At 47.9% G+C, this 26,508-nt stretch overlaps 1 protein-coding gene across 1 annotated transcript in view; it reads left to right on the top strand.

Annotated features, from left to right (window-relative positions):
* The window catches only part of RELL2 (RELT like 2), a 266,333-nt gene that overhangs the window by 211,921 nt on the left and 27,904 nt on the right, over positions 1 to 26,508 (top strand). The window lies entirely within an intron of this gene.

Here is a 26,508-nt window from a genome sequence, read left to right as displayed (position 1 = left end):
GAAAAATAAACCCTTAGGATTTCATAGGTAGACATATAAAACATGTGTCCATTTTCAGCAAACCACCATGCTGAATAAGTTCTATTCTAGTTTGTTATCTAAATTGAACTTAATTGAGTGCACAGTGCGTTGACGCTTTTATATATTTAAAAAGTGAACCTGGCATTCTCACAGTTTAAAATGTATAATTAAATATACAAAAGTAATGCGTCTTTGGAAAGCCTAGCTGCTTGAGGTAGGACGTGGCAACCATAATAGGGAACGGGAACAGTGAGTAAAAGAAGACGTGAGAGGGTAACAGTGAGAGAGAGTTTGTTTGAAGCATACCGAATTTAGTGAAACCTTTTAAAATCTGGAGTTCTATCAGGAGTTCTTTGGCAAGGAACACTAAAGAAGGGTGTCCAGACAAGTCTGTGTTGCATGCCAGATTGGGTTTTGTGTAGGAAGGGGCACCTTTGTGCACAAAAGCAATCCCAAGAGGTGTCGACCTCCTTCTATGTCTGCTGTTGAATACAGCACACATGGAAATAGGAACAACGAGGAGAAATAAAAATATTTCTCCTTGTTACGCCTGCTCTGGGGAGGCTTAAGGTTTTGGTGCTGCCCCAGGTTTATGTGATTAGATAAATCTGGGGCAGCATTAAAATCCATGCATGTTGCATGGGAAACCCCATTGCAACGCCCATGGAACGCTTCCCTGGCGCAGAGTGAGGCGAAGCAGCTGCTTGCACTGCTTTGTCTTACTTCATATCTATGAGGCCATGCAAGGCCCACAAGGAGCTTTGCATGGCCTCAAAGATAGGATTGAGAGGCTTCTGCTGCCTGAACATCAAAAAAAGTGACGGTCTGGTGGTGCAAGCCTCTCATAAATAAGCTGCTTACTGTGTGGTCTCCATAGGCTGTCCACCAGGGTTTAGGGTTGAACTATGTCACTGATAGAGTTGGAAGATGGGAGCTGGGTGGTCTGTGATGCCTAACATGTTTCCTGCGGCTGATGTGGCCCTGCTCCCAGAGGACTGTGGGCTTTTGACACATTGGCTTAAGAGTAATTCTCTGGTTGACCAGGAGCCAATTGATCAGGTAATGCAATGCAGTAATCAAGTCTGGGCAAGATTACTTTTCAGTTTGGCCCATTGTCTGTCGTAATGAGAGATATCTGTGAATTCAACTAGCCAATTGACATTTTTGTGGCTAGATCAATTAGTGTAAAGCTTTATGATTTGAAGTCAAGCGTGCCCCAAAGATTTTCACCAAAGTGAAAACATTGCATATTCTTGTAGGCCATGTAGAAGAAATCAGAAATGGACCACTGCCGCTACCAGTAGGGTAATAAGTAAAGCTATTTTCATCCAAACTCACTGCCCTCTGAGATGACTGACGTCCTGTAACTAAGGGCCTGATTAAGAGTTTGGCGGTGTGGGTGCGGTCCGCTATGCCATCGCCCCGCTCCCACACCGCCAAACTCGATCACCCACTACCTGCCAGATTAGGAGATTTCTCCTGGTCTGGTAGGCGGTCCTTTTGCGGTCCCACGGCAGGGCAGTGCGGGCTCATTTGTGAGCCTTAGCAAGGTAGCACCATGGGAGTGCCAAAGCCTCTTCTTGCACAGAATGGACTGTGAAGTCCATGCCATGCAGGAACAGGGGGTGCATGCACACAGAGGTGCACACCATACGCCCCCCAGATGCATGCATCCCTAGGCCTTCAGGCAACAGGGGGCCCTATAGGACCCCTTTTGCTTCCTCACCACCACACGTTTCATGGTGGGTTCGCTGGCATGAAAACTGTGGCATTGAGGAAACTCGTAATATGCTTTGTGCTGCTGCAGAGGCACCATCAGCATATTGTGAGCCTCTGACTGCTGCGCCAGTGCCGAGAGATCACGCATCCCCGGCAGTTGTGGCAATTCTATGGATGTCCTACTGCCAAACTTGTGATAGGGCAGTTGGACCGCTGGTCCGGAGGTTGCCGCAGTGCCACCGCGGGTTTGGCGGTCCATTGTACTGCCAAACTCATAATTAGGCCCCAAGTATGCACATTTTCAGGTATCGTTATAAGACGGGTGTCAGGAGCAGGTAAAAGTACTAGTACATTCTCCAGAGCAACACAGACACTGGAGAATATATTTAGGCTCAAGAACAGCAACAGAAATACTTCTCCTGTCTCAAGTGATAGATGAGCTGAGGATGCAGTATTTTTGCAAATACTTTGGATTGTGTTTATGCCAAATGTTTGTAGAGTGCCTGGCGAGTTTTGGTGCAGTCAGGGGCAGCTGTAGAATGCCTGCTCAACTTGCCAGTTTTCACATGTCACCAGTACTTCTCAGTTGAACCGTGCCACCGATGGAGTCAGTCATGATAGATAGGTAACTCTGGCCGTTCTGGTTATGAATTGTTTTCTGGCTGCCTCGGGCACAAATGATTCAAGCTTGCCTTCATCTTTATCTACTTCTCGTTTTGGCTTTCATTTCTGAAGAGCCCAACCTATTGTTTTAGCAGCTTGGATATCATTGGATTGTCTCTTCTTTTGGAAATGTTACTTTTTCTTCTTTAGTTGAGGTTTTTTTATGTAGGGTTTTGATAAAACGGACCGATTACAAGCCACCCAGACTTAGGTGCAGGAAAACCAGGTGGGGGGGATTAACATTTCTGGCCAGTATGCTCACACCATCAATCAAGCTGCTATAGGGGATGTGGACAGCATGCAGAGCCAGTCTGTGTCGGCTGGGGTGAGCATTCCATGATCTCCCTTGGTGTTGGGTGAGGCTGGTCTGTGCCTCAATCCACAGCCTCTGAACTGGACCCACATTCGACTTTTCCAGCTGTGTTTCCGACTGGTAAAATGGGACCTAGTGTGCCAGCAATCTGTAATTCCAAGTGTGGGAACATCAGGCCTGTTGTGATTGGGTGGTGTGGTAACCCCAGGGAAATAATTCTCTGTCTGACCTGTAATCAGGCCCCAAAAGAATGGAACTGAATAATTTAATGTTGGAGACTGGTACCGTGGCCATTATTGTGAAATCTTTGCCAACCATCTGAGTTAGTGGGGAGAAGCCGAAAGTCATGTCCCCTAACATGATATTAGCAGCTATCTGAATGATAATGCTGGCGCCTTTTCTTTATAAAAATCATATTTATTGTGTTTTGATTTATTTTAATCACATACATGTAACAGAATATTTTTATGTAGGCGTGTTACTTACACCAACTTTTGTCCTGTGTCAATATAATGACAATTGTGTAGAAAGCTGCTATGGCATGATTCTTCAACTCTTGGTGTTGAGGAAAGCCAACACATTTATGGTGAAGCTTCGCATAAAGCAAAATGTATGAAACATAAAACAGTAACAAATAAACATGTCCAAATTCAGAATTAGAGCTCTGAATTAAATGTATCAAGTTCCTTTAAAGCGTTGAGTATTCCTTAGTCATGAACTGCCTGCATGTAAGATGTGCTTTCTAGGACATTAAAAAGGAGGGAAGGGGATGTAGTATAGTGGAGCAGCTTCGGATGCTTTGTACCATGTGTACTGATTATCCGTACATTTCGTCCACCGCGTAGTGTGGCAATGTAAGTGTAGCAGCTTACAGATTGCCCTGTCAGTTATCTATATTCAGATTCGGACTCAGGGCGATCTGGTATCATCTCTGACCTTGTTCTTAAAGGTTAATATTGTGTTGTTCCACTGATTCGTAATAGGGCGTTTGTGAAGGCCCCGGGCCTCCTCCCTGTGGAGAGAAGTGCTGCCTGCATCTTCCCATTTCAGGACTGATCTCAACCACTGTTTATTCGAGGAAAGAAGGGGTGGAGATTTCCACATTTATCTGATAGTTCTTTTGGCTAATAGTAAGGCTAGATCTATGAATCCAGAACCTACTCTCTGATTTTTGGGACGTCTGAAAAGTCTAGGTTATACAAGGTAGGAGTAAGAAAGACTATAGTAAGATTTGTTCACTCATATTTGATCTTTTTGCAGTGTTTAATTCTTTCACTGATTGGTGAAATGGCTGGCTCATAACAATCATGGCCATTGTATATTAACATATTTACCCACAGGCACAGAATAGGTAAAACCCTATGATACATCTGCCCCTTCTCAAACAAGTCAGTATTGATAGCAGGTGACTGCCAAACACTCCAGGCATTAAACATTCAATGCAAAGTATAGTGACTGGCACCTGTGAATGGTGCTGTCATCAGGCATATGGGATAGTGTGAAAACCTGACATGACTTTCCATATACCAACACAATTCACAGCTGTAAGGTCCCCTAATATTATGTTTAATACCTTCAGATAATCCAGGCCTTTTACTCCAATGAATTTTACCTCTAGGTTTTTCAAGGCCATGGTTACAATGTTAACAGAAACATTTAAAGTCCCAGAATTGAATGTGATGTCTGTTAAAGTGTCAGGGCGAATTTGAAGTGAGACATTTGTCGTGCAATACTTGGCAGCTATAAATGTTCATACAACAAGAGCACCACCTTAATGTATTCAGGCAAAGAGTGTGCAGAAAAGTAGTGGAGAGCATGGTTAAAGTATCAAGTTTCAGGTGCTCCAGAATGCAGGACTACAAATTAGTCTAGTGTAATTCAAGAATTGAAAGTTTTCGCAAGGTAGTATGGTGTTAGCAAGGTTGATCACCCCTACAGTATCATAATATTCGGTAAGGAGCATGTGTATGACCCCCGACTGTGTCCAGGATTTTATTTTATTTATTGCACTCATATCTTTAATCCATTCATAGCCCTGTAACCAGAGTCCTGACAGAGTGAATGGGAGAGGTAATAGAATGTGAGAGATGATAGTGAGATGTGTGTGAGGGTGCAATACACAAGCTTTCTATGCTGAAAACAGTCTTACATAAGTCCATATTTTGTGTTCCAATATATGAGCTCATTTTTGTAAGCAGAGCTGTGTCTTCTGCAATCAGACATTTGTGAAGTAGACCGTGAGTTGCAGCATTTTATTGCCATGGTCTGTCTCTTATGCAGACTGTGGGATGTCTCACTTGTGGTTCTGCATCTTTTGCTGTAAGAACCCTGCCCCTTCTGTAGTCAGAGCTTTCCATTTTGATATCAGAACTGACTATTTTTTAGTTAGATGGCTTAATTTTCCATAGACAGGGTGCATCTTTTTGTTGAGAAATGTCATTAATGGAGTTGGAAGACCAATTCTTTTTAGGTGTGTCTGGACAGCTCAGCGGTCTGATAACCTGTTGTTGCCAATTATTGAAAGTTTACATAGAGTATTCTTTTACTCTACCCACAGAAATATTTTTCACCTCACGCTATTGGCTGTTTGGTGTATACTTTTTGGACCTATGGATTGCTTGCATTGTAATGCACATGGGTCTATTTTGCATAATAAAACTACACTGAATCATCACATATTCAAGTGTTTATTTGGTTCATGCTCTGGATGCAGAAAGTAATCACTTTATTAATGCAGCAGGTGTTTCTTCAAAGTTTTATTCATGATTCAGAATGAAAATCAGACATTGGATTTGCTAATGTTTGTTTTGAGTCCTGAATGGACGCTTGTCTATTTGTAGTCGGAATGTTGCCAACGTTATTGCCAGACTGTTGGAGTTGTTTTTTTGGTAGAGAGCTGCCTGATTGTGAACTCACACTTTTTTCTTACGTAGCTGGTTAAATCATTTCATAGTTTTTTTTAGCTGGAACTGCTTCTTATACATTATTGTTGGTTCTTTTGTAGCAGGTGTGTTTGCTCTGTTGAAGTAAGTGAGCTATCATCTGTAGTAGGTGGGCTAGCTTTTTTGCAGTCAGTGGCAATCCAGTTTTATACTAACGGGGTTACTCCATTAAAATCTGAGGCTAAGAAGCACCACGGTGAACAATACAGGCCGTTCTTAGTGACTTTAAAGAGGATCAGGTTCAAGGCTGGATGAAGCTGTACTACTCCAGGAGCTTCTGTGAGAGGGAAACACGTGTCAGAAGTTGATTTTGCTAATACAGGTTGTGCTTGGATTGTAGTTCATTTATTCAAAAGCAACAGTACTTCACCTGATACAATGATGATGTTTGCTTGGACAATAGTATGATAACCATTAATGAGTGATTTGCTCAGGTCTTGTTCTCCTGTTATGGGCTATAATGAGAGCAAAGCGTGTTCGGTGTTGCTTCTACCTATTACAGGTTGCCTTGCTGGTTTGCGAATAATACTAATTAGCAATGCTTTCTCTGCAATTTTGAAGTTGTTTGCTGCCCTGGGCGGGCATAGATGATGCTATAGTCATTTCAATAAAGACTAAAAGAACGTAGGCGGGCAGGACATGGCGATGCTAGTAGGCTTATCTGCTTCATTTAAATTGCTCTACAAATAAAGGTGTTGTGTACCAGAACTCACAGAGTATCTTTTTCAGTTCTGCATGTTTTCTGCAGTGTCACTCTAAGATTTTAATTATTTAATTGGTATATTATCAGAACTTACCAGGAAAAACATCAGGAAGTAGAATCTTGAGCAGTACATCATCTGCCCATTTGCTTCCCGTCATCCGAGAGACAGAGGAACCCCCAAAGATTAAAAATAATAATTTCAGTGACGTGGCAAGGGTGCCATAGACCCCCAATGCAAGGAAGAAAACAGACCCCATAACCCCTGGTTTGATGGTAGATAAACACAACGCAGGTGCATCGCGCATTAAACAGTCCACGCTGAAGTTTTAAGCGTAAAAGACCATTTATTAGGACCAGGCTGCACAACATAATCAATAACCAAATAACCAATAACAAACCCCAACATCAACTCTTCATCCATTCACTCCCTTCACCCACTCCAAACTCACCTCTCATTCCACTCCATGACCCGTTCCGTTCTTCATCCATTTCTTCACTTCTCTTCTAGCATCCTCCCTGGCATCACCTGGCATTACACTCATGCCTCCAGCTCCCCATCATTCCCTTATCCTGCCCCGCCCCAGGGATGGGTGAGACTGTCAGTTTCTCCCGCACCCCTCTTAAGTACCACCAACCCTGCAACATGTCTTAAACTGGCATGCTCTGCCAACCCTACTCCCGAACCCTAGTAAAACTGTAGGGTGGGTGGGTGGGTGGCCTTTTCTAACTCAACCCTACCAATGGTGCCAGAATGCAGGTAGAGGAAGTCACCTTCCTCCCCTGCATTCTTATACCCAGCACCAAAACCTCACCCCTGGCCCTCCTGCGCGAAAGACCCTGGGGGAAGACTAGTCTGCAACTTTGCTTCCCCTGGGGCCCACCATCGCGCAATAAATAGTCCTGCTGATGTTTTAAGCGTTAAAGGCCATTTATTAGGACCAAGCTGCACAACATAATCAATAATCAAATAACAACAAATAACCAATAACAAACCCCAACATCAACTCTCTATCCATTCACTCCCTTCACCCACTCCAAACTCACCTCTCATTCCACTCGATGACCCGTTCCGTTCTTCATCCATTTCTTCACTTCTCTTCTAGTGTCCTCCCTGGTATTACCACTCATGCCTCTAGCCCCCCCATCATTCACTCTCCCCCCTACGAGGCTTGGGTGCACCCGTCAGTGACTCCCCACCCCTCCCAAGTACCCCCAACCAGGGAATCCCCTTTAGGGCGGTTACCTGCTCCCTCCTCCCCCCCGGGTCCAACTGTGCATCTTTCGCCCCACCTACTCAAGCATCCCTCTTGCACCAAATAGCCTTGTTCCACAACTTACTGACCACATCTCTCATCTCCATCATATAGTATGCATTCCCCAGCCTCGAAAGATGCACACCCTCATCCCTGAAGAGTAGCGGTTCCTCCAGTCGCAGTTCAGTATGAGCAATCACTTCAATGTCTTTCTCCCCACAGAAGACCCTCATCGCTCTATTTAGCTTTCTCCATGCTTTCTCAACAGCTCCGTATTTAATTGCCCCCCTCCAGAAACTCAGAAGAACAAATTCTGTCCATGCAATGCAGGTCCCTGCCAGTCTATGTTTCAGTATCTCCAAGTCTCTTTGCATCAGCTGTAAGAGCGCCAAACCAGACAGCCGAATTAGATTTTTCTCACCCAAATGCAGTATTAACAAATCAGGGCATCCTTTCGGGGGGACCGGGACCATCTTCGCAGGCCAGGGCAATAGTGTCCCCCATCGCATCCCCCCTTTTCTCCAGCAATGCACCTCATATTGTCATCATTTGAGTCCCAGGATATGGCCTTACACCTGTTGCTCCGCATACTTGAAGGCCCAATTCACAAGCGAATACCCAACGATCCACGTGACCGTCTATGCCCCCGGGCCACCAACGCAACCTACGGTGAGAAAAAGGCATTAGTAACATGTCCAGAAACTCCCAACATCCCCCGTCCGGCAATGCCCCAGTCCAAGACCCCTTATTTACGCATGTAGCGCTCGCAGTACCTAGATTTCCCCCGCCCAATCTGCCGAATCCTATCCCAAGACCATCCCAGACCGGCTGCCGCCGTCGCCGCCCCAATACGGAAAGAATGCATCCTAAAACCAGCCGGGTTCAAACTCAACCGTCTCAAGGCCATGCGCAAAACCACCAATAACTTTGCCGCCATCACCTTCGCCCCAGACGCATAACAAAAAATGTCCCCACTCGTGGCCCTCGTTGCCAGTAGAACATTTCACCATTCATCCACCGGACCCACACTCCCGCAACAACTCTCACACAATCAAACCCATTTCCCTCGCCCAAACTGATCCGTCTTGGACTGCCCCAACCAAATCGCCAGGCGACCTTCATCCCACTTGATCTCCTTGTATCTCCTGCCGCTCACCTTATTTGTCCCCAACAACTCAGACACCCTAAAGGCCACAAAAAACATCCACACCATGCATAAACGGAAAACCACAACCTCAAAACTGTCATAACAACACTGAGGCAAGGCCTCAACCGGTCTGACCAGTCAAACGTAATTGCTTCCCTTAACGCCCCTCTCACCCCCTCTCTCTGCCCTAACCTCTGAGTACCCTACCAATGATCACATTCTTTGTAGGATCAAATCCAAAAAACAAACAACAATAGAAAGACACTCCCGCCAACTTCCCCCGCAATCATCACGGAAGACAGCCCTTTGTCAATACAATGTAATACAAACTACAACACTCCCTGTTCCACAGTTGAGCGGTCTCCAAACGACGTCTCCCCACACCATCCCATAAAGGATCCAAACTCCGCCCATGCTAGTCTGTAGGTCCATCTCATGGTATCAGCTATAGACTTCTCTACCAGGTCTATCACCCTTACTCCCCCCAGGGCCAGATGCCGTCCGGCAGCTTGGTTTTGAACTGATCTGCTTCTGGTGCCAATCGCCAGAACTGTTGCCACTGCTAACGAGACAAAGAATCTGCAATGTCATTATTCGCCCCAGGGACTTGCTTGGCTCGAAACACCACATTCAATGACAGGCATATTAACATGAAAACTTTGCAGCAAATGCAGTACTCTCAAATCCATTGCCCTCTGCCGGTTGACCAACTCGACCACAGTCATGTTATCCACATGGTACAGTATCAAACGATTCTGAAACTCAGACCCCCACACCTCCAGCGCCACCAACCATGGAAAAAATTTAAGAAACTCAATACTCCTCGCCTGCTTCACCCAATGTACTGGCCAGTCCTCAGCGCACCACCTGCCATCCCAGAAAACCCAAAAGCCCTCTGCCCCGGTCGCATCAGAGTAAATTTGCACTTGCCAAACCATCCTTTCTTCCTTAAAATCTAGTGACACCCCATTGAAATCAGTCAAGAAAGTCAGCCATGTCCTCAAATCCGCCCGGACCCCATGGAAATTCGAACCGTGTGGTGCGGTTAGACTGCACCCGACATAACCATGCTGAGCTATCTGCAGAAAGTCCGTCCAGCCCTCACCACCCTGCATGCAAAGTTCAGGAATCCCAACAGTTGTTGCACAGTCCTCAACGCAATCCTCTTCTCCTCAATCGCCCACAAACGGCACGCCAGTATTTCTGTCACCTTCGCTTCAGGGAGTCAAGCTATCCATTGAATGGAGTCCAGTTCAATTCCCAGGAACGTCAGTCTACAGCTGTGCCCAGACGTTTTCTCAGGCGCCAAGGGGACTCCGAACCGCTGTGACATCTCCTGAAATTGCGGCAGGGCCCTGCCACAATTCCCTGAATGCGCTTTTCCCAGAAAGAGAAAGTCATCCAGGTAGTGAGAAACTTCCAGATGCCCGCTAATCTGTGTAAAGGCCCACTGCAAGAATATGCTGAACATCTCGAACAGCGCGCAGGAAATCGCACACCCCATGGGCAGTACCTTGTCCACGTAGATGGCCCCTGTGAATTGCATACCAAGTAGACAGAAATACACAGGTTGTATAGGCAGCAGGCGGAAGGCAGATTTCACATCACACTTCTCCATTTCGGCCAACACACCCTTACCAGGCGGACCGCATAGTACACCGAGTCATAGAGCACCCTTGAGTCTGCTTCAGCAAATAAATCCTTCACAGACTGCGCTTCGGGCCACGAAACTCACCCTGTTCCTTCTTAGGCACCACTCCCTGTGGGGAGATGATCAAGTCGTCAACCGGCCAGTCTACAAACGGGCTCACTATCCTGCCTTCGTCCACCTCTTTCTATAGCTTGGCAGCCACCACCCTGGCAATTCCTTGGCTGATTTTAAATTGTCCATGATAGCCCACCCAAAAGCCCTCCGTGAAATCCCACTGAATCTTCAAAGCTGCCTCCCTGTCCGGGTAACACGAGAGCCATGGAGCCATCACCTCAACTTTAACTGGTGTAGGAGCCTTTCTGTGCAGTCTGCCCCCTTCCTTTCGTGACTCGCCACTGCTCTGAAGGCATGGCCAAGGTAAGACAATGGGTAAGGGCATGCCGTCCTCCACACTTGGAACACTCATGCTTGAACTTGCATGGGTATCGGGAGCAATAGCCCCTGTTGTAACTCCAACACACACCGGTGGTGCTGTTGCCTGGCTTAGATGTGGACCTGCACTTCCTGCAATGGCAGTGGTCCCTTCCACCCCACCATGGGCGGGACACGGCGGAAAGGACTGGTAAGTGACCGGCAGGCCGCTGGCTGTGTGAGTAGATGCAGACGAGTGCGTGGATGCCATCCATAACTCCTGATCCACCTCCCCACAAGGCTAGTCAGGGTTCACGCTAATCCTGGCCCGGAAATCTTCATAGCTCAGCCAGGCAAAACTCTCAAAATGAATCTGGTCTTTCCTAACGATGTCCATATACTTCAAGAGTGCTATGGCCCTGTCCAGGTGTTCTCGCAACAAATACTAGTATAAATAAGAAACGCTGATGTCCAGTTTTCCATGTTCACCAGAAACCTGGGTCTTCTTGTTAGCTCCCATTCTTCTTCCTTAGAGCCCTCCTTCGCTTGTACCTCCCTGTTCAACCGTTTAAACACGTCCACATATTCGTGTTTCCAAATTCTGTCCTTAATCTTTGCTGACAAATGTGACCCCAGTGGCATAGCCAACCCCATGTATGGCAATTTTTTTATGGTGTTTGTCCTCGCCCTTCTTTCCCTTGTTCTCCTTCAACTCTGTCTTGTCAGTCTGAACTCCAGCTGTTCACATCGTCTTGCCCACCCCTTCCGGTTTGTCACCCCACTGTATCTTCCCTGCGGTTGAACCACAGCATCCCTCACAGACCCATCCCCCACACCCACCGTCCGGCAGGCCTTCTTCCTCCCCTCTTTTGGCCCACCATCCCAAGCTGCCCACCATGCCCCCTCACCAGTCAAGGCCGTCTGCGCCTCTCCCAACCGTCTTTTGGTGCTGCTGGCTTTGGTGGTCTCAGCTTTCGCCTGGCCCTTCGTTGGCTTTGGTCCCAGCAAGACACCAACTCCACTGTTGCTCACCACCTCCCGTCCTGTCATCGTCATCCCTCACCTCCCCTTCTTCCAGCTCCTCGCTCTCCGTGTCATAATCCAACTCCACGTCAGGCTCCACCTCAACAGGCGTCCACAACACCTCTCGCACTGCTCTCTTCACACCCTTACTCGTCTTCAAACTCAACCCGCTCCCACTCACCACACACAATTCCGTTGCCCGCTCCCGTGCCGGAGGGAAGGTTGCCGCAGACCCCCCTGCTGCTTCACGCCATCGTCCTGAGGCCGTCTTGCGCCCCGCCGTGCCACCCATCACTCAGCCGCCGGCTTGGTTCCCCCCTGCCCCCCATGTCGCTCCAACCTGGGCGGGCCCCGGCACCATCGGGGCTCAACGCAGTCCTGGCTTTCCCTGTCTTTGGCTGTGCCCCCCTGCTACCTGCCCGCTCCCACCTACCCCTAGCCTCCCTCTCCCTCTCCTCCTGCTCTTCCCACCGTTCTTCCTCCTAGGTAGGCGTGGGGGGCTTCACCGCCTCCTCCTCCCAGACCGCCCCACCCCTGGCAGCATTTAACTCTGCCCAGCGCGCCTCTGTCTCCTGCACAAGGAGGCACTGTTCTCTGAGTCTGTCCTCCAAAGGCATAGACTCCCACCAGGGAAGGACGGGGGGGCAATACCCCTGTGGCCCCACAACCCGCATCTGCATCCAGGGCCCCACCCCTTTCAAATGTCTGGGGCCCTCCAACCCCAGCCTTATCCACCACCCTGGCTACCTCCACAGCGCCCCCCCCCATGCGCATGGGTGCTCGCATGTGACCCCCTCGAGAGGTCAATGGTAGCGTCCTCCCAATGCCCCTCCTCATCATCGAGCTCAATGGTGCCCATTCCCTTAGCAGCTGCCTTCAAATCGCCCCCTGGGCCCAACCCCCGTCCCCTTCTCCATCTGCCTGCTTCCCTTCTGAAAACCAGGTCTCCGGACCTAGCTGGGGCCCTGCTCCCTCCACCCATCCCTTCCCAACATAACTCGGCCTGCCACTCGGCCCCAGCGGTTCTCCCGGTGAAACCGCCACCCTCTCGAGCCCTCCCACCTCCACCTCCAGATGCGGAGGCAGGCTCTTACGCCGGCCTCCGCATGCCGCTTCTTTCTTTACCCCGCCCGCCCCCTCTAAGGCGCACTTCTCCCGGGCGGTGGTGTCTCTCTTCCATGCAAGCCATCACCGCCGCATCAACATCAGCGAAGGCCGCGCGCGGCGCCTGAGACATCCCCACCCACACCTCCTCAAGAACGCCAGGCCAGAGGAGATCCTCCTGGCCGGCACGGCCCAGTACCCTCAGGGCATCCCTCACCTGCTCTGCAGACACATCTGCCATCGTGCATCACCCTTGCCGATTGCCGCAACCTCTCCGCTGCCAAACAGTGGGTCCGCCACAACCGTCGCCCACCTCATAACTTAGACACTACCGAGGCCCCACAACTTTCCTTCTAAACCCTTTTCTAACTCGACCCTCCCGATTGTGCCAGAATGCAGGAAGAGGAAGTCACCTTTCTCCCCTGCAGTCTTATGCCCACCCCCAAAATCCCACCCCCTGACCCCAGCCTGGCCCTCCTGCACGAAAGACCCTGGGGGAAGACTAGTCTGCGCTTCTGCTTCCCCCGGGGCCCACCACTGGGCCCCTTATAACTCTGAGACCTGAAGCCACTGCACCTGGTGCACCATTAATAGGTACGCTCATAAATAATGTATTTGAAAGCAATGATGAAAAATATATTTGTAGCACAATATTGCTGCCAATACATATCTCTACATTCTCTGACTTCTTGGCTAGGAATAAGTCATGCATTTCAAGGGAGTGCAGGCCGTCAGTTGAGCATTAGTGCCTTAAGGTAGCTTGTAAATTCAGAAAAAACGACCGGAGGCAAGATGACAAGATCAGTTTCAGAAACCCAATGGCAAGCAGGAGTTACTGGGCCCAACCGTGGTAGTTAAAGCCTTTTACTCCAGTTATCGTAGGCCCTGGCCCTATATGGGCTCTGAGTAACTGGGAAAATTACCCCTTCAGCACTTGCCTCAGTCGCAGTGTGGGTTAAGCAGTCCAACGCTTCTTGGAGTGGAAGTAGGTGTAAGATGAGCATAGACTCACAACTCAAAAAACACCCATCAACCCCAATGAATGAATGTCTAGTCAAATATTTACTTTTTATTTAAAAATGAGGGGCAGATTTACAAGGAACTGAAGCATCTGCATAGATGCGTCAGTTTCCTTGCACCAGAGCCAAATTTTGTTGCGCCCCCATGGATGGATTGTATTTACAATACACTGCTCCATGGCACAAGGATTAATAGATGCATCAGAAATACTGACGCAACTGTTGGCACAAAAGCGACGCATCTCTGGTGTTGTTCACGAAAGTGACGCAAATCCAGCAATGCGCCACAACAGATAGGTAAGTCCCATACAAAAAGTCCAGCATCATTCCTTACGCCTGGTCTGAGCAGGCGGATTTTGACGCAGTGAAGGCGTAGAGTGACGCAGTGAAATGTTGTAATTTTCACTGCGTCAGCTCTACATGGCTTTTTGTGTGGGAATGCCTAGCCTGCATACATTATACTTGGAGCAGGTATAAAGTGACGCAGGACTTTACAACGTGACACATCTCCCTAGATGTGTCACATTGTAAATTGGCCTCATTGTTTGCGCTGTTGTTGTGTCAATAAAAGTGATGCAACGACGGCGCAAGGTGGGGCAAGGGGCTTGTAAATCTGACCCTGAGTATTCATCTACTAACACAAAGTACAATGCAACACAGTGCAAACAATATACACAGTCATCTTAAGGCAGGCCTGCTAGCGTTACCCTGGTCAGCTCCTGTCCCACTTCCCCTTCCATGGATGATGGTTATTCTACATTCACATTTGGCGGCATCCAAACTAGGCCCACTAGTGAGTTCAAGACTAAGAAGTTTTATGAGGGCTTTTAGCAATAGTCCACGTGTCCCTGTGCCTGGGCACATCAGTCAGAGTAAGCTCATGACAGCCATGTATCAGTTTTACTCGCACTCACTGGGATGGCGTTCTGGAGTCCCTGGGCACGCATACCTGGCATGGTGGTAAGCGGAACTCTGGAATATGCAACTGTGGTGGCAGATATCCACGGTGCTTCCTTGATCCAGTGGTAAGTCTTTTTCTTCGCCTAGGGGCAGGACTTGGGTACTCCTGGACTCGGCAGCTGAAACTTGGTTCTAATTCCACAGGTCACAGGCCGCAAGGTGATTATGTCTGCAGGTGTCCTCAGGTGACCACCCTCTTCCTGGGTTACGGTCCCCCTCTTGACATGCAGAGCAGGTTCACAGTGAACACAGAGCGTTTATCCATAGAATTCCCTGGGATCCCCTCTTAGCAAACAGAGATTTTCAAGCAGCATCAATAAGGTGAGACTCTCTTCGGGTGCCAGCACTGCCACAGACAATGGCCCTTTCTTCATGGCAGCATGGCATTCGAGTGGCAACCCTTTCTCTCAGCAGCAGCTTTCTCTGGCATCACAGAGACGCACAACGCAAATGGGCAGATGACCCGATATGTGTGGCAGTCTAGTCCTCTCAGCGCTCTACACCTGGCATACGGGGGTCACACAGTGCACACAGGCTGATGACCCGATGAGCACGCTGTTCCCAACGGACCAGAATCTCACACTCTGCTCCCGGCTTCCTCTCGGTAGAACCCCCACATGATCTCACTACCTCCAGGCAAACTCCTCCCCACAGGGCGAGACCCATTGGTCTTGGGTCAGGCAGAAGCTGGCGCTCTAGGTGAGTGTTCTTGATACTCCTGGGTGATGTCCCTTCACCCAGCATAGGGGACTGGTAGACCCTTAATCCCCAGTAGTGGCAGAGCTCATGCTGAGCTTCTCCACACTGATGTACTGCTTCAGTTTGACAATTTGTGAGTCTCAAGCTCGATTTTGTATAATCCATTACCAGATACACTTGTGTTTCAGTGTGAAGGTTGTGTTCTGGGGGTTGCCCACATTGAAGTGTCAACTCTTTTACTGGACTCTTCCTCCAAAGAGAAGTCTGTCACAGCAATCTTGATAGCCCCAAACAAAGGCCATGGGAGTGACTAGAGGTTCACACCTGTATGTCAGCCTCAGTGATATGTGCATCAAAAAGTTACCAATGGGCCGCAGCCCTACTCCTTATGATTCTCCATCTTCTTCCTCAGATATGCCCAGGCACCTTTGTCCAGGGACCTCCTTTAAAAATCAAAGAGCCCCTACTGATGATCACTAAATAGCCTGGCTCTTCTTTCCGTCACTGCGGGTCCCATCCAGCTGTCAGGAATTCAGCAATCCACAACTCTTTCTGGGGAAAAACCTCAACCTCCCCCTTTTCTTCAGCAAGCCCTGGCCCTTCCCAAATGGAATATAGTGTCCTTTGCATGCACACACGCACACACCACTGTACACACACACATCCAGCCTCCAATGTACTGTACCCTTGCAAGGACACCTATGCATCCCAGCAAGCTAGCACAGCACACAATTTTTTTAATGCGGTACCAGCTCACAGGCCCACAAATAGCCCTGCGCACACATGTAACCATGGGCACTATTTTCTGATGCACTGCACCTGTCTGCAGGAACAAATGCATTCCAGAGCTGGAGCGCACACACAACTATGTGCACTATTTACTGATGCACTTTACATTTTCACAGTTACATATACATACTAGCACTGCACACACTCCAAAGCAGGCCAAGGGTGAGTTATGCGCAAAGCAACATAATTGTACCAGAATGGGCCCGGAGGCGCCATTCCATTGACACAGGTAAAAAGGCCTGTTCATTCTACTGATCAATAAAAATGAAAATATTGTATGCTGCCATCACCACGTTCATGCTACTTGACTCCCACTCAAGGCAGTAGCCTTCCACTACTTGATGGTAGCGCTTTAGGCATCCCTTGCTGTCTAAGCAGGCAAGCAGTCCATGAGACTGGTCTAGATCGTAGCAAACGCGCATGATCCATGTTCGCTCATGACCAAAAATTGTTAGCATGAATCCAGATACCACTGTAGCTGGAGCCCTCAGGGCAGAGGTATATATCTATCACAATGCCAGGGAATTATCCATCCCAGCAATAATTCAGACAAGATCAGAACATGCCGAACATTTTGTTTACCAGCTTCTGGAAGGATTTCAGCCCAATCATACACATTACAATCCCTGCACTCCAAGAGACAACCTAAAATTCCACAGACCCCACATACATAAGCCTCACCAATTATGCACTCCAGTCCCAAGCCTAGATTGCCACACAAGAAAAAGAAGAACACACACAACTCTCACACAATGTTTCATTCAAAGATATAGAATGAATGCCATATACACTGTAACCTGGTTCATGCTTGACACGAAATCATCATCAGTGGTCTCCCTCTTGTCTTCTTATTTTTTAAATATCTAATTAGACCCTTCAAAAATAAGCCTTATTTATTTATTTATTTAAAGTTATGTATAGCGCTAACATGACCTCGGAGGGTATCAGAGCGCTTTACATGGGTATAGGTAGACAAAGGAGAATAGGTAGGACAGAGAAATCATGGAAACAGTTAGACGATACAAAAGCGGGGCACGCAGAGATTGGTCGGTAAAGGAAGCAGGAGGCTGATAGCGAAAAAGGAGGGCAATGTACATAAAGAGCCAATCAGACATAAAGTTAAAATAAACAATCAATTGGAGGCAATATGAGCCCAGCAGCAAGTTCAGTTCAGCACATAGGACATTAGAGCAGTTTGTTCAAAAGTAGCTTTTTGACTTCCCTTTTGAAGGCAAGAGTAGAGGGAATTAGTCTTGTATCCACTGGTAGGGAGTTCCAGATTCTCAGGGAGATGCCAGAGAATGAACGTTTGTACGTTTTAAGCTTATTACATTTCTTGGGCTTGAGCAGCAGAGTGCCAGTACTCCTTGTGGATCTGGAGCCACCCGAAAGTTCCAGTTTGTTTGTCAGGTAGATAGGGGTGTTGAAATGTAATGCTCTATGGGTCAAACAAGCAATCTTAATTTGTATCCTGGCTTCAAAGGGAAGCCAATTGAGCGATTTGAGGTCCAGAAAGATGTGATTGGTCTTCCTAGAGCCCGTGATAAGTCTAGTTGCAGCATTTAGAGATGCTCTGATGGGTGTTAAGCTGATTTTAGGCAGATCGCAAAGAGTCGCATTGCCGTATTTTAGTCTGGAAATGACAAGTGCTTGCACCTCTGATTTAAAGTCATCCTGGGGAAGATAGGGTTTGAGTTTCCTTAGGATGCAGAGTTGAAAGTTCGCTCCTTTGGTTGATTATTTGATATGATCTTGCACGTTTAAGTTTTTGTCTAGCACAACTCCCAGTGATTTAGTGAGTCAACGATGTGCGGAGTGCAGTTGAGGGCGGTGAGGTTACCGAGAAATTTGAAAACAGTGGGGGTTTGCTTTGAGGGTGAAATGTGGAGGAATTCAGTCTTGAGGGCATTTAATTTGAGATGGTTGGAGGTAAGCCACTTAAGGGTTTTGAGAAGGGTTCCATTGAGAGATTTGATGTCATCAGGGGAGGAGATTTTCATGTATAGTTGGGTGTCGTCTGCATACTTGTGATATTGGATGTTGGAGTCTTTAAGGATAACAGTCAGTGGTTCAAGGAAGAGGTTGAAGAGAGTGGGGGAGAGGGAGGAGCCCTGGGGAACACCCATAGTGCAGGGACTCGGGTTGAAGAGAGACTGGTTGGATTGACCCTTTCTGATCGGTTGTTGAGGAAAGAGGCAAACCATTTAAGGACCGTGCCAGAGAGCCCCATTCTGCGTTCTAAAAGGAAGAGTAAATTGTCATGTTTGACAATGTCAAAAACCGATGATAGATCGAGTAGGATTAAAAGACAGGTTTCATTTTGGTCAAGAAAAGTGAGAGCATCATCCACAATGTGTGTGATGGCCGTTTCAGTGCTGTGACCAGTGCGGAAACCCAATTGGAATTGGTTGAAAAGCTTGAATTGCTCAATGTGTTTGCATAGTTGTTCGTGAACGCATTTCTCCCGAAGTTTTGCCAGGGTCGGTATGTTTGAGATTGGGCAGTAAGTTGTTCAGGTTAATAGGGTCAGCCAAGGGTTTTTTTATTTTTTAGAATCGGGAGCACTAGGCCTGCCTTCAGACAGATTGGGAACTCACCTTGAAGAAGTGAGGCGTTGATGATTTTCGACCAAAGAAGTGCTTATAAGCCTATCATTTCTTTAAAGAAGTTAGCGGGGAGCGGGTCATTGAAGTGATTTGAGGGTTTAAGGGTAGAGAGAATGTTGAGGATGGTTCTGTCATTGAGGGGAGTGAAATGAGACCAAGAGGCATTGTTTTTGAGTGAGACATCCAGAGGCGAGGGCAATTGTGTGAAGATCTCGGCATCAGGTGAGGGAGAGAGGGTGAGTGCAGCAGACCTAAGATCTGATTTGATTTTATTCATCTTTACAAGGAAGAATTCAGCCATTGCATCACAGTTTGGTTGTGGGAGAGTGGTGTGCTGAGATTGGGTGGATGTGTTGTTGGATTGTGATTTAATGAGCTCAAAAAGACGTTTCGGCGGTTTTTGGCTGAATGAAGTTGGTGCTTAAAGAAATTGGCTTTCACCATTTTAATACGTTTGTTGTATCTGCTTCTTTGGGATCTTAGAGCGTTTAGCCGATCCGTGGAGGGGGAGGCCCTCCATTTGTGTTCAGCTAGTCTGAGATTGCGTCTGACCTCATTTAGACTTTCATTGAACCAAGGTTTGGAGTCTTTTATGGGTATTTTTTTTAGTTGAAGAGGGGCTGTATCATTCAGGACAGATAGCATGGCGTTGTAATGTTGGTTGGTGAGGTCATGGACGTCAGACATGTTAGATGGCGGCGGAAGGAAGAGATTGCAGCGATCTATGAGGTCAATAACGCTAGTGTTATGGAGCGGTCTTTTCCAGTGTTAAAGTTTGAGTGGTTACGCAGATTTGTGATTCTACCTTTCTGGAATCAGCAAGTTGATAAAGTGATGGTCAGACCTGTCACAGGGGAGAATGGATTTGAGAACAATGGAGTTGGGGTTGGAGATGATGAGATCCAGTGTTGAGCCTAGGTTGTGAGTGGGGCTATCAGAGAATTGAGTGAGAGAAAGGTCGGTAAGGAAGTTTTTAAGGGTTGTAGCAGCCTGATCAAGGGGGTTATTCCAGCGGAGATTAAGGTAACCTAGGAAGATCTGGGGGGAGGGACGCCCCATGTTGGAGGAGATGGTTTCCATAACTTGTTCGATTAGATGGAGGTTATCACCTGGGGGGTGATAGAAGATGTGAAGGCTGCATTAGGGTCTGTGTGTGCTGGTGATATCCATGGAAAGGTATTCACAAGAGGAGAGATTAGCTGAGTTGGATTGTTTAGCTGTGAGAGAGTTGCAGAAGATACAAGCAATGCCACCTCCTAGTTTCTTAACTTGGTCGAGTTTGATAATGTTGTGACTAGGAGGGACTAATAAAAGAATAGGGCTAGAGGAGTCGTTGAGCCATGTTTCTGTGAGGATAAGGAGGTCCAAATCTTGGGCTAGGATAAGATCGTCAAGGTCAGTGGCATATTTCACAGCTGATCTGCAGTTAAGTAGCATGCATTTCAGGTGTGATTTGTGCATGTTGTCATTGGGTGCAGTTTGTGAAGTGGGGATCTGCAGAAGGTTACTGAAGTTTATGGAGTTGGCATTGGGTCTGGGCGCTCTAAGGGGGTTAGGGGTGATGGATCGAATGGGATCCGCAGTATCATGGTTAGTGAGTGTTGATTTAGGTGCACTTAGTGGGGCTGTACGGGAGCATACAGCAGGGCTAGAGATATTCGAGGAGGGGGAGGTGTATTCAAGGAGGAGGTAGCGAATATCAGGTTCTGGATAAGGATTAAAGGATCTGACGGGTTTAGAAGGGGCGTTAGGGTAGGGGGTGGTGTTCGAATTTTGGGTGGAGGGATTAGGGGGGATCGTCTGTGGGCTCTCAAATGTTGGCCTGGTGGAAGAGCGATGGGGGATCTCGAGAATGGACACGTTGGGGGAGAGATCAAGGGCTAGCTCTTCGGTGGCCATGATGAGTTTAAGTATGGCAGTTTTGAGAGTTAGCAGTTCAAGGTTAATTGCCCCGAGTTTGGAGGCAGGATCAGGGAGTGGCTCAAGGTTCGCATTAAGGGGGGAGGAGGAGGGTCCGTCAGTAGGGCAGGCTGGGGGGAGATCTGGGCCGGTGTGCTGGAGTGGTGAGGGAAGCCTCCTTATGGCGAATTCCCCCTCAGAGGTGTTGTCGCACGAGGCGAGGGGGAGGTGTACGCCAGGACAGGTGAGGGGAGGTTAATTCAGATCCTGTTGGAAAGGCTAGTGGGGAGGGAGTGGGGGAAGTATCAGATAGGTGGTCGGTTTGAGGAAGAGCAAGAGCACCGTGAGTATAGGTTACAGTCTGGTCAGGTTGTGGCGCGACGGTTGAGTTAGGGAAGCCTCGTGTTGGGGAGTCTGTGGGCAGAAGGGAGTTGATAGGGGAGGGAGAGGAAGAGTTCGTCCTCAGAATGTGGTGCGATAGGGAGGGATCAGGGACCTCCTGAGAGGGGGTACAGGAATGAACATACCTAGGTTGAGTAGGGGGGTTGCTAGGGACCAGGGATCTTTTCAAGAGAGCAAACCTATCATCAAAGATGTCAATGCTGTGATCAGTGGCCTGAATAAGAATAGTCCCATTGTTGTAGATGGATATAGTGGCATTAGCTCTAAAAATGGGGGATTTTGAGACCAAGGCAGAGTCAGGTCACAAAACAAGACATCTGTGCAGACTCCAGCTACCAGGCAAGGGGAGAGCCTTCTGCCTAATGGGCCGGAGCAAGGAGCTAAAATCAGAGCTACGAGCAGAGCTCTGCTCGCAACGTGGGGCTCATCTTGAGTATGAGGTCGATTCTTGGTTCCCGAGAAAACAGCTGGCCAAATCAGGGAAGGCGTATGGAATGGCCACGTTGAGCCTGAAATTTCCAAGAGGCCTGATGGCGCCCCGCAGCTCGCTCGGTTGAGGCTCCACGGGACGGGCACAGTGCGTAGCAGGCGTGATCCGGGCTGAATCCTTCTCTGGAGGCCCACTATGAAAATGAGGCCGCAGTCCAAGATCGGTGTGGGAGCTTCCCGGGCTGATTGCTACTCCGGCAGGTCAGGTTCGGTGCGAGAGCTTCCCGGGCTGAATCACTCTCTGGAGGCCCGCTGTTGGAAAAGAGGCCGCAGGTCGGGATCGTTGCAGGCGCGCTCGGTTGAGGCTCCATGGGACGGGCGCAGATCCGGGCTGATTCCTCCTCCGGAGGCCGGCTATGAAATGAAAATGAGACCTTAGACCAGGATCGGTGTAGAGGCCGCCGGTCAGGGTTGGTGCAGGCACAACCCGGTCTGAATCCCTCTCTGGGGGCCCGCTGTTGAAGAGGCCGCAGGCTAGGGGTCGGTTCCTTTCTTCATATTAGGACGAAATCTGTGAGGTCTGTGGACATGCGGAATCCTGAAACCATGGGAGAGCCAGCTTTACTGAATTGGAGGGCCACGGTAACATGAGCCAATTTCGAATGTAAATTCTGACGTTTTGTAGGTCGGAAGAGAGTGGGATGGGCTTATGCCGGCTGGTGGTGATTTTTGAAAATGGTGGGGCATAAAGCATGCCCTGAATTCTAGCGAGTGAACAAATCGTGTCAGGGTTTGGAGGGGGGTTACACCCCCAACAAATATTTTGAAATTAATGGGGTATTAGCGCATTTTAAAGCACAATTATCACATACATTTGTAAAAAAATATACATGGGTGCTACCCATATATTTGGAATTATCTCTGGTAGGTCACAGACAGAATTTAATAAGAGAGCCCCCAATATGTCATGAAATATCTCCAACATACCATGGCTGCCTCTTTGTGCCATGGCTGCCTCTTTGTGCCAACAATTACATTGAATGTGGTAGTGCTAGAATCTGTCCATGGGTGCCGGTGTGTGTTAGTGTTGTATTATAAAACGCGTGGACTGCTGTAGCTCCTGCTATGCCTGTCTTGCTTGTTTGTGAAGCCTGGTAAAAACATTGTTAATGCACGGTTCAAATGTTAAAACAAAATGGTGTTGTTAGCGCCTGTTGTTATGCACAACTGAATAAAATAGTGCACTTCAATAAAATAGGTGAACAGGGTTTAGATTTGGTTTTGGAAGTGGGTCAAACTTTGACATAACTGAGATGACCCTATGTGTGACTCCTTCAGGCATTCCTGGCTTCTTTGCCAAAACCACTTTACATGTTGGGATTTTCAGCCCCTACAGTGTTAAAAAAACACTCCGGGCATTACTTATGAGCCCTTGCGTCACTTTTACGCCACCGGTGTGTCAATTTTTGTGACGCACCAGCGGCGTAAAAAATTAGCCTTGTTGCACCATATTTACAAAGTGACGCATCTATGTAGATGCGTCACTTTGTTAACCCATGTGCCACATTATACCTGCGCCGGGTATAATGTATGCATGGGGGGGTGTTCTGATGCAAGAAAGGGTCGAAGAAGTGACGCAGTGAAATCTATAAGATTTTCACAGTGCTTCTTCTAAGACACAAATGAGAAAATATCTTACGCCTGCCTCATGGCAATGACCCATTGATAGAGCTGCATCACTTTTGTGACACACTCCAGCAATGCATCATGTTTGCACCTACAGATACGTCAGAAATACTGATGTATCTCTAACTCCTTGCGACATTGTGCGTCATACTGTAAATATGGCGCATCATTGGTGTCACAAGGAGGGTGCAGTGAAAAGTGACGCATCGCTGTTATCATACAACGATACGTCAACTTTCAGAAATGAAGCCCTACAAGTCCAAGAATGCAGCAATGTATTGCCTAAAAACATGACTGGTTGAAGGTGTCACACAAGGCAATGGGCCACTTGACAACTGTGTAAACAGCTTAAAAATTAAATTTCAACTCTTGACTTTCGGACTTTATTCAAGGAAGGAACTACAGGATTACTGTTTGGAAGAACTCATACATGTATGCACTGATCATGATAGTTAAAGAGTGAAAGAACTGCATTAAAACGTCCTCTATTTGTGTGGAGTAAAGCTGCATTTGGTATTTCATTTCTTATGGACCATGCACTACAAATTGCAGTGATGTTGAAGATCGCAAGAAAGTTAAAATAGACGATTCCTGTGCCCTTATTAAAGCACATAATCTAGGTTTGTCATAAAGTGAAATCTCCTTGTTCATAGTTTTGTGAAACTGGAAGTCCACCTAAGACATGACTGCGTCTGTCTTTGTACAGAAAAACCAGTGTGAATGATGCCACGATTCCACTTTCACTAGTGGAAAGGGAAAGCCAAAATGAGAGCGAGAAAGAGTGGAAGGGGAAGACAGGGAGACAACTGGATGGGGGGTATTCGGAAGGAGGAGCAGAGGTGGGCCGGATGGTGCTGGGAAGCTGCAGGTCTGAACAGCACTCCCCCAGAGTGCTGTGTGCTACTCTTCCCAGCTAGGGGCTGCACACAAATGGAGATGAAGACGGAGCTGCAGATGCTTGCGCCACCTGCTCAGTTTGCAGATCCTTCTGAGGTACCGTGTGGGTTTCTTTTTAACCGAGTGCTCTGGATTTCTTTACCTGGCCTCAGAGGGAGCACCTTACGGACAACAAGTTGGTGCTGTAATGTTCTAGATGCATGCACCACTTGTCCTGGGTCCAGCTCTTTTCAGAGGTCATGTGAGTGTAGACAGGTGGTGTGACCAAGTATCCTAGGTCCAGCTCCTAAGAGAGGCCATGTGAATAGAGACAGGAGATGCTGTAGTTGTGTGCACCATATGTACTGGACTTTGCTTAAGCCATAAGGGCCACTTGTCCTAAGCCCAGGTCCTTCGCAGAAACCGTGTGGAAGCAGGCAAAAATAGAAAACGGCATGCCTCCCTGCACTAAAATCCCTCAGCATAGATCCTGTTGCATGGTCCCGGGCCAGGTATCCTTTAAATGCCTTTGTGGTGAGAAACTCCATCTATACCTGGCCATCAGCCCAGACAGGAAGGGCGCCGGCCCCCCTGGCCGTGGCTGGCATTAATGGTACCTAATCGACTCCCCCAAAGGGAGAGGAGGTGAAAGTAGGAAACCGATCTGCAATCAATACGACATTGGAGCACATTTAAATCCTGCATGGTGCCATTTAAACATTCACGCCACTCTTGAAGCAGCAGCTATAACGGGCTCTAAAGTGTTTATCGTTAACCAAAGTTGTTATTAGGAACAGCACCTAGCTGGGAGAATAGAACCTGCCCTCAATGAGACATTGAGGACACAGGTGGGGTTCATTATACAAGAACAACACCTGTGTGTGTGTACGAGACACCAGTGAAACAATATAACCTCTGCCAGAGCATCTTCTCTGCCCTTACACGGCTGCTCTCACAACTCTAGTGTTTTGTAGCATCCCTCCACTGAATACACTATATGCTGGGCTGTTTGTAGGAAAGTCATCTTGTGAATGTCTTTCAAGTTTGCAGAACATGTACCTTATGGGTATCATGCATCTTCATAGGACATGCACTCCTTGTTTACAATTACATACTTGTAGGACATTCGCTGTATAAGTCTCTTTGTATGATTGTGAAGAATATGCCCTAATAGTTTTTTGCACGCTCATCTGATAAACAATTTAATATTGCATGCTCCTAATAATTCACCCTGTCTACCTGGTGGCACAAATTTACGAACATTTGACACATAAGGATAAGGGAGTTTGGTTGCTGGGCAGCACTGCTGTCCAGAGGAGGAGAGGACATGTCCTTGCTTGAGCCGAGGGAGGCCTATGAATGAACAGGCTGTAGGTCACTAGGTCTATAGGGCTACTCACTCCGCTTTTGGAGCAGCGCTCTTTTCAGCAACTTTTGCGCTGGCTTTTTTTGGTGCATTTAGAATGAGAGCTAGTGGTGAGATCCAAACAGGACACATCAGGAGTAGGCTGGGGCAGACGGGATACTGTCCTGACAGGCGAAAGCCTGACTTGAAGGTTGAGCAGATCTAAAACGTACCAGGAAGGGGCAGGAAATGTTTTATTGTTGAACAGGTTGGAAGCTGCAAGTACTGCCCGGTGCGCCTAGTCGCGAGATACCTGGCGCTGCGCCCCCCTGGCGAGGATCACCTCCTGATGCATGCTGACGTGACCCCCCCTTTGACCAAATACCAAGTACAGCGCATAATGGAGGTGTGTTTGGAAGTCTCAGGCAACAGAGTCCAGGGCAAGCGCTTTGGTAGCCATTCATTTACAATAGGGGCAGCAACCACTGCTTACCAGGCAGGCTTGCCAGTGGAACACATAAAACAAGGGGAAGGTTGGGAGTCAAGTTGCTACAAGAAATACATACGTCTTAAGTGGCAGGTTTAGGCACTGACCTCAAATTTGGATGTGCCGTTGTGGTGTGACCTGGAATCGGTGTAATCATGTTTGCAGTGTTTGAGGAATTTGGTTGGTGGACATAAATAATAAACAATGTGCAAAACATCCGCCTGGGGCGCAGGGGCCTGCTGCACATGATGAGGAACAGGAAGTAGTTGTGGCCGAGTGGTTAAGGTGAGTAAACAGAATTCCATTGGGGTCTCCCCGCGCAGGTTCTGATCCTGCCAATTACGGGGTGCATTTTTCACCC

The sequence above is a fragment of the Lissotriton vulgaris genome, chromosome 7 (assembly GCF_964263255.1).
Source record: "Lissotriton vulgaris chromosome 7, aLisVul1.2, whole genome shotgun sequence".
NCBI lineage: Eukaryota > Metazoa > Chordata > Amphibia > Caudata > Salamandridae > Lissotriton > Lissotriton vulgaris.
This window is presented reverse-complemented; position numbering and strand designations above follow the sequence as displayed.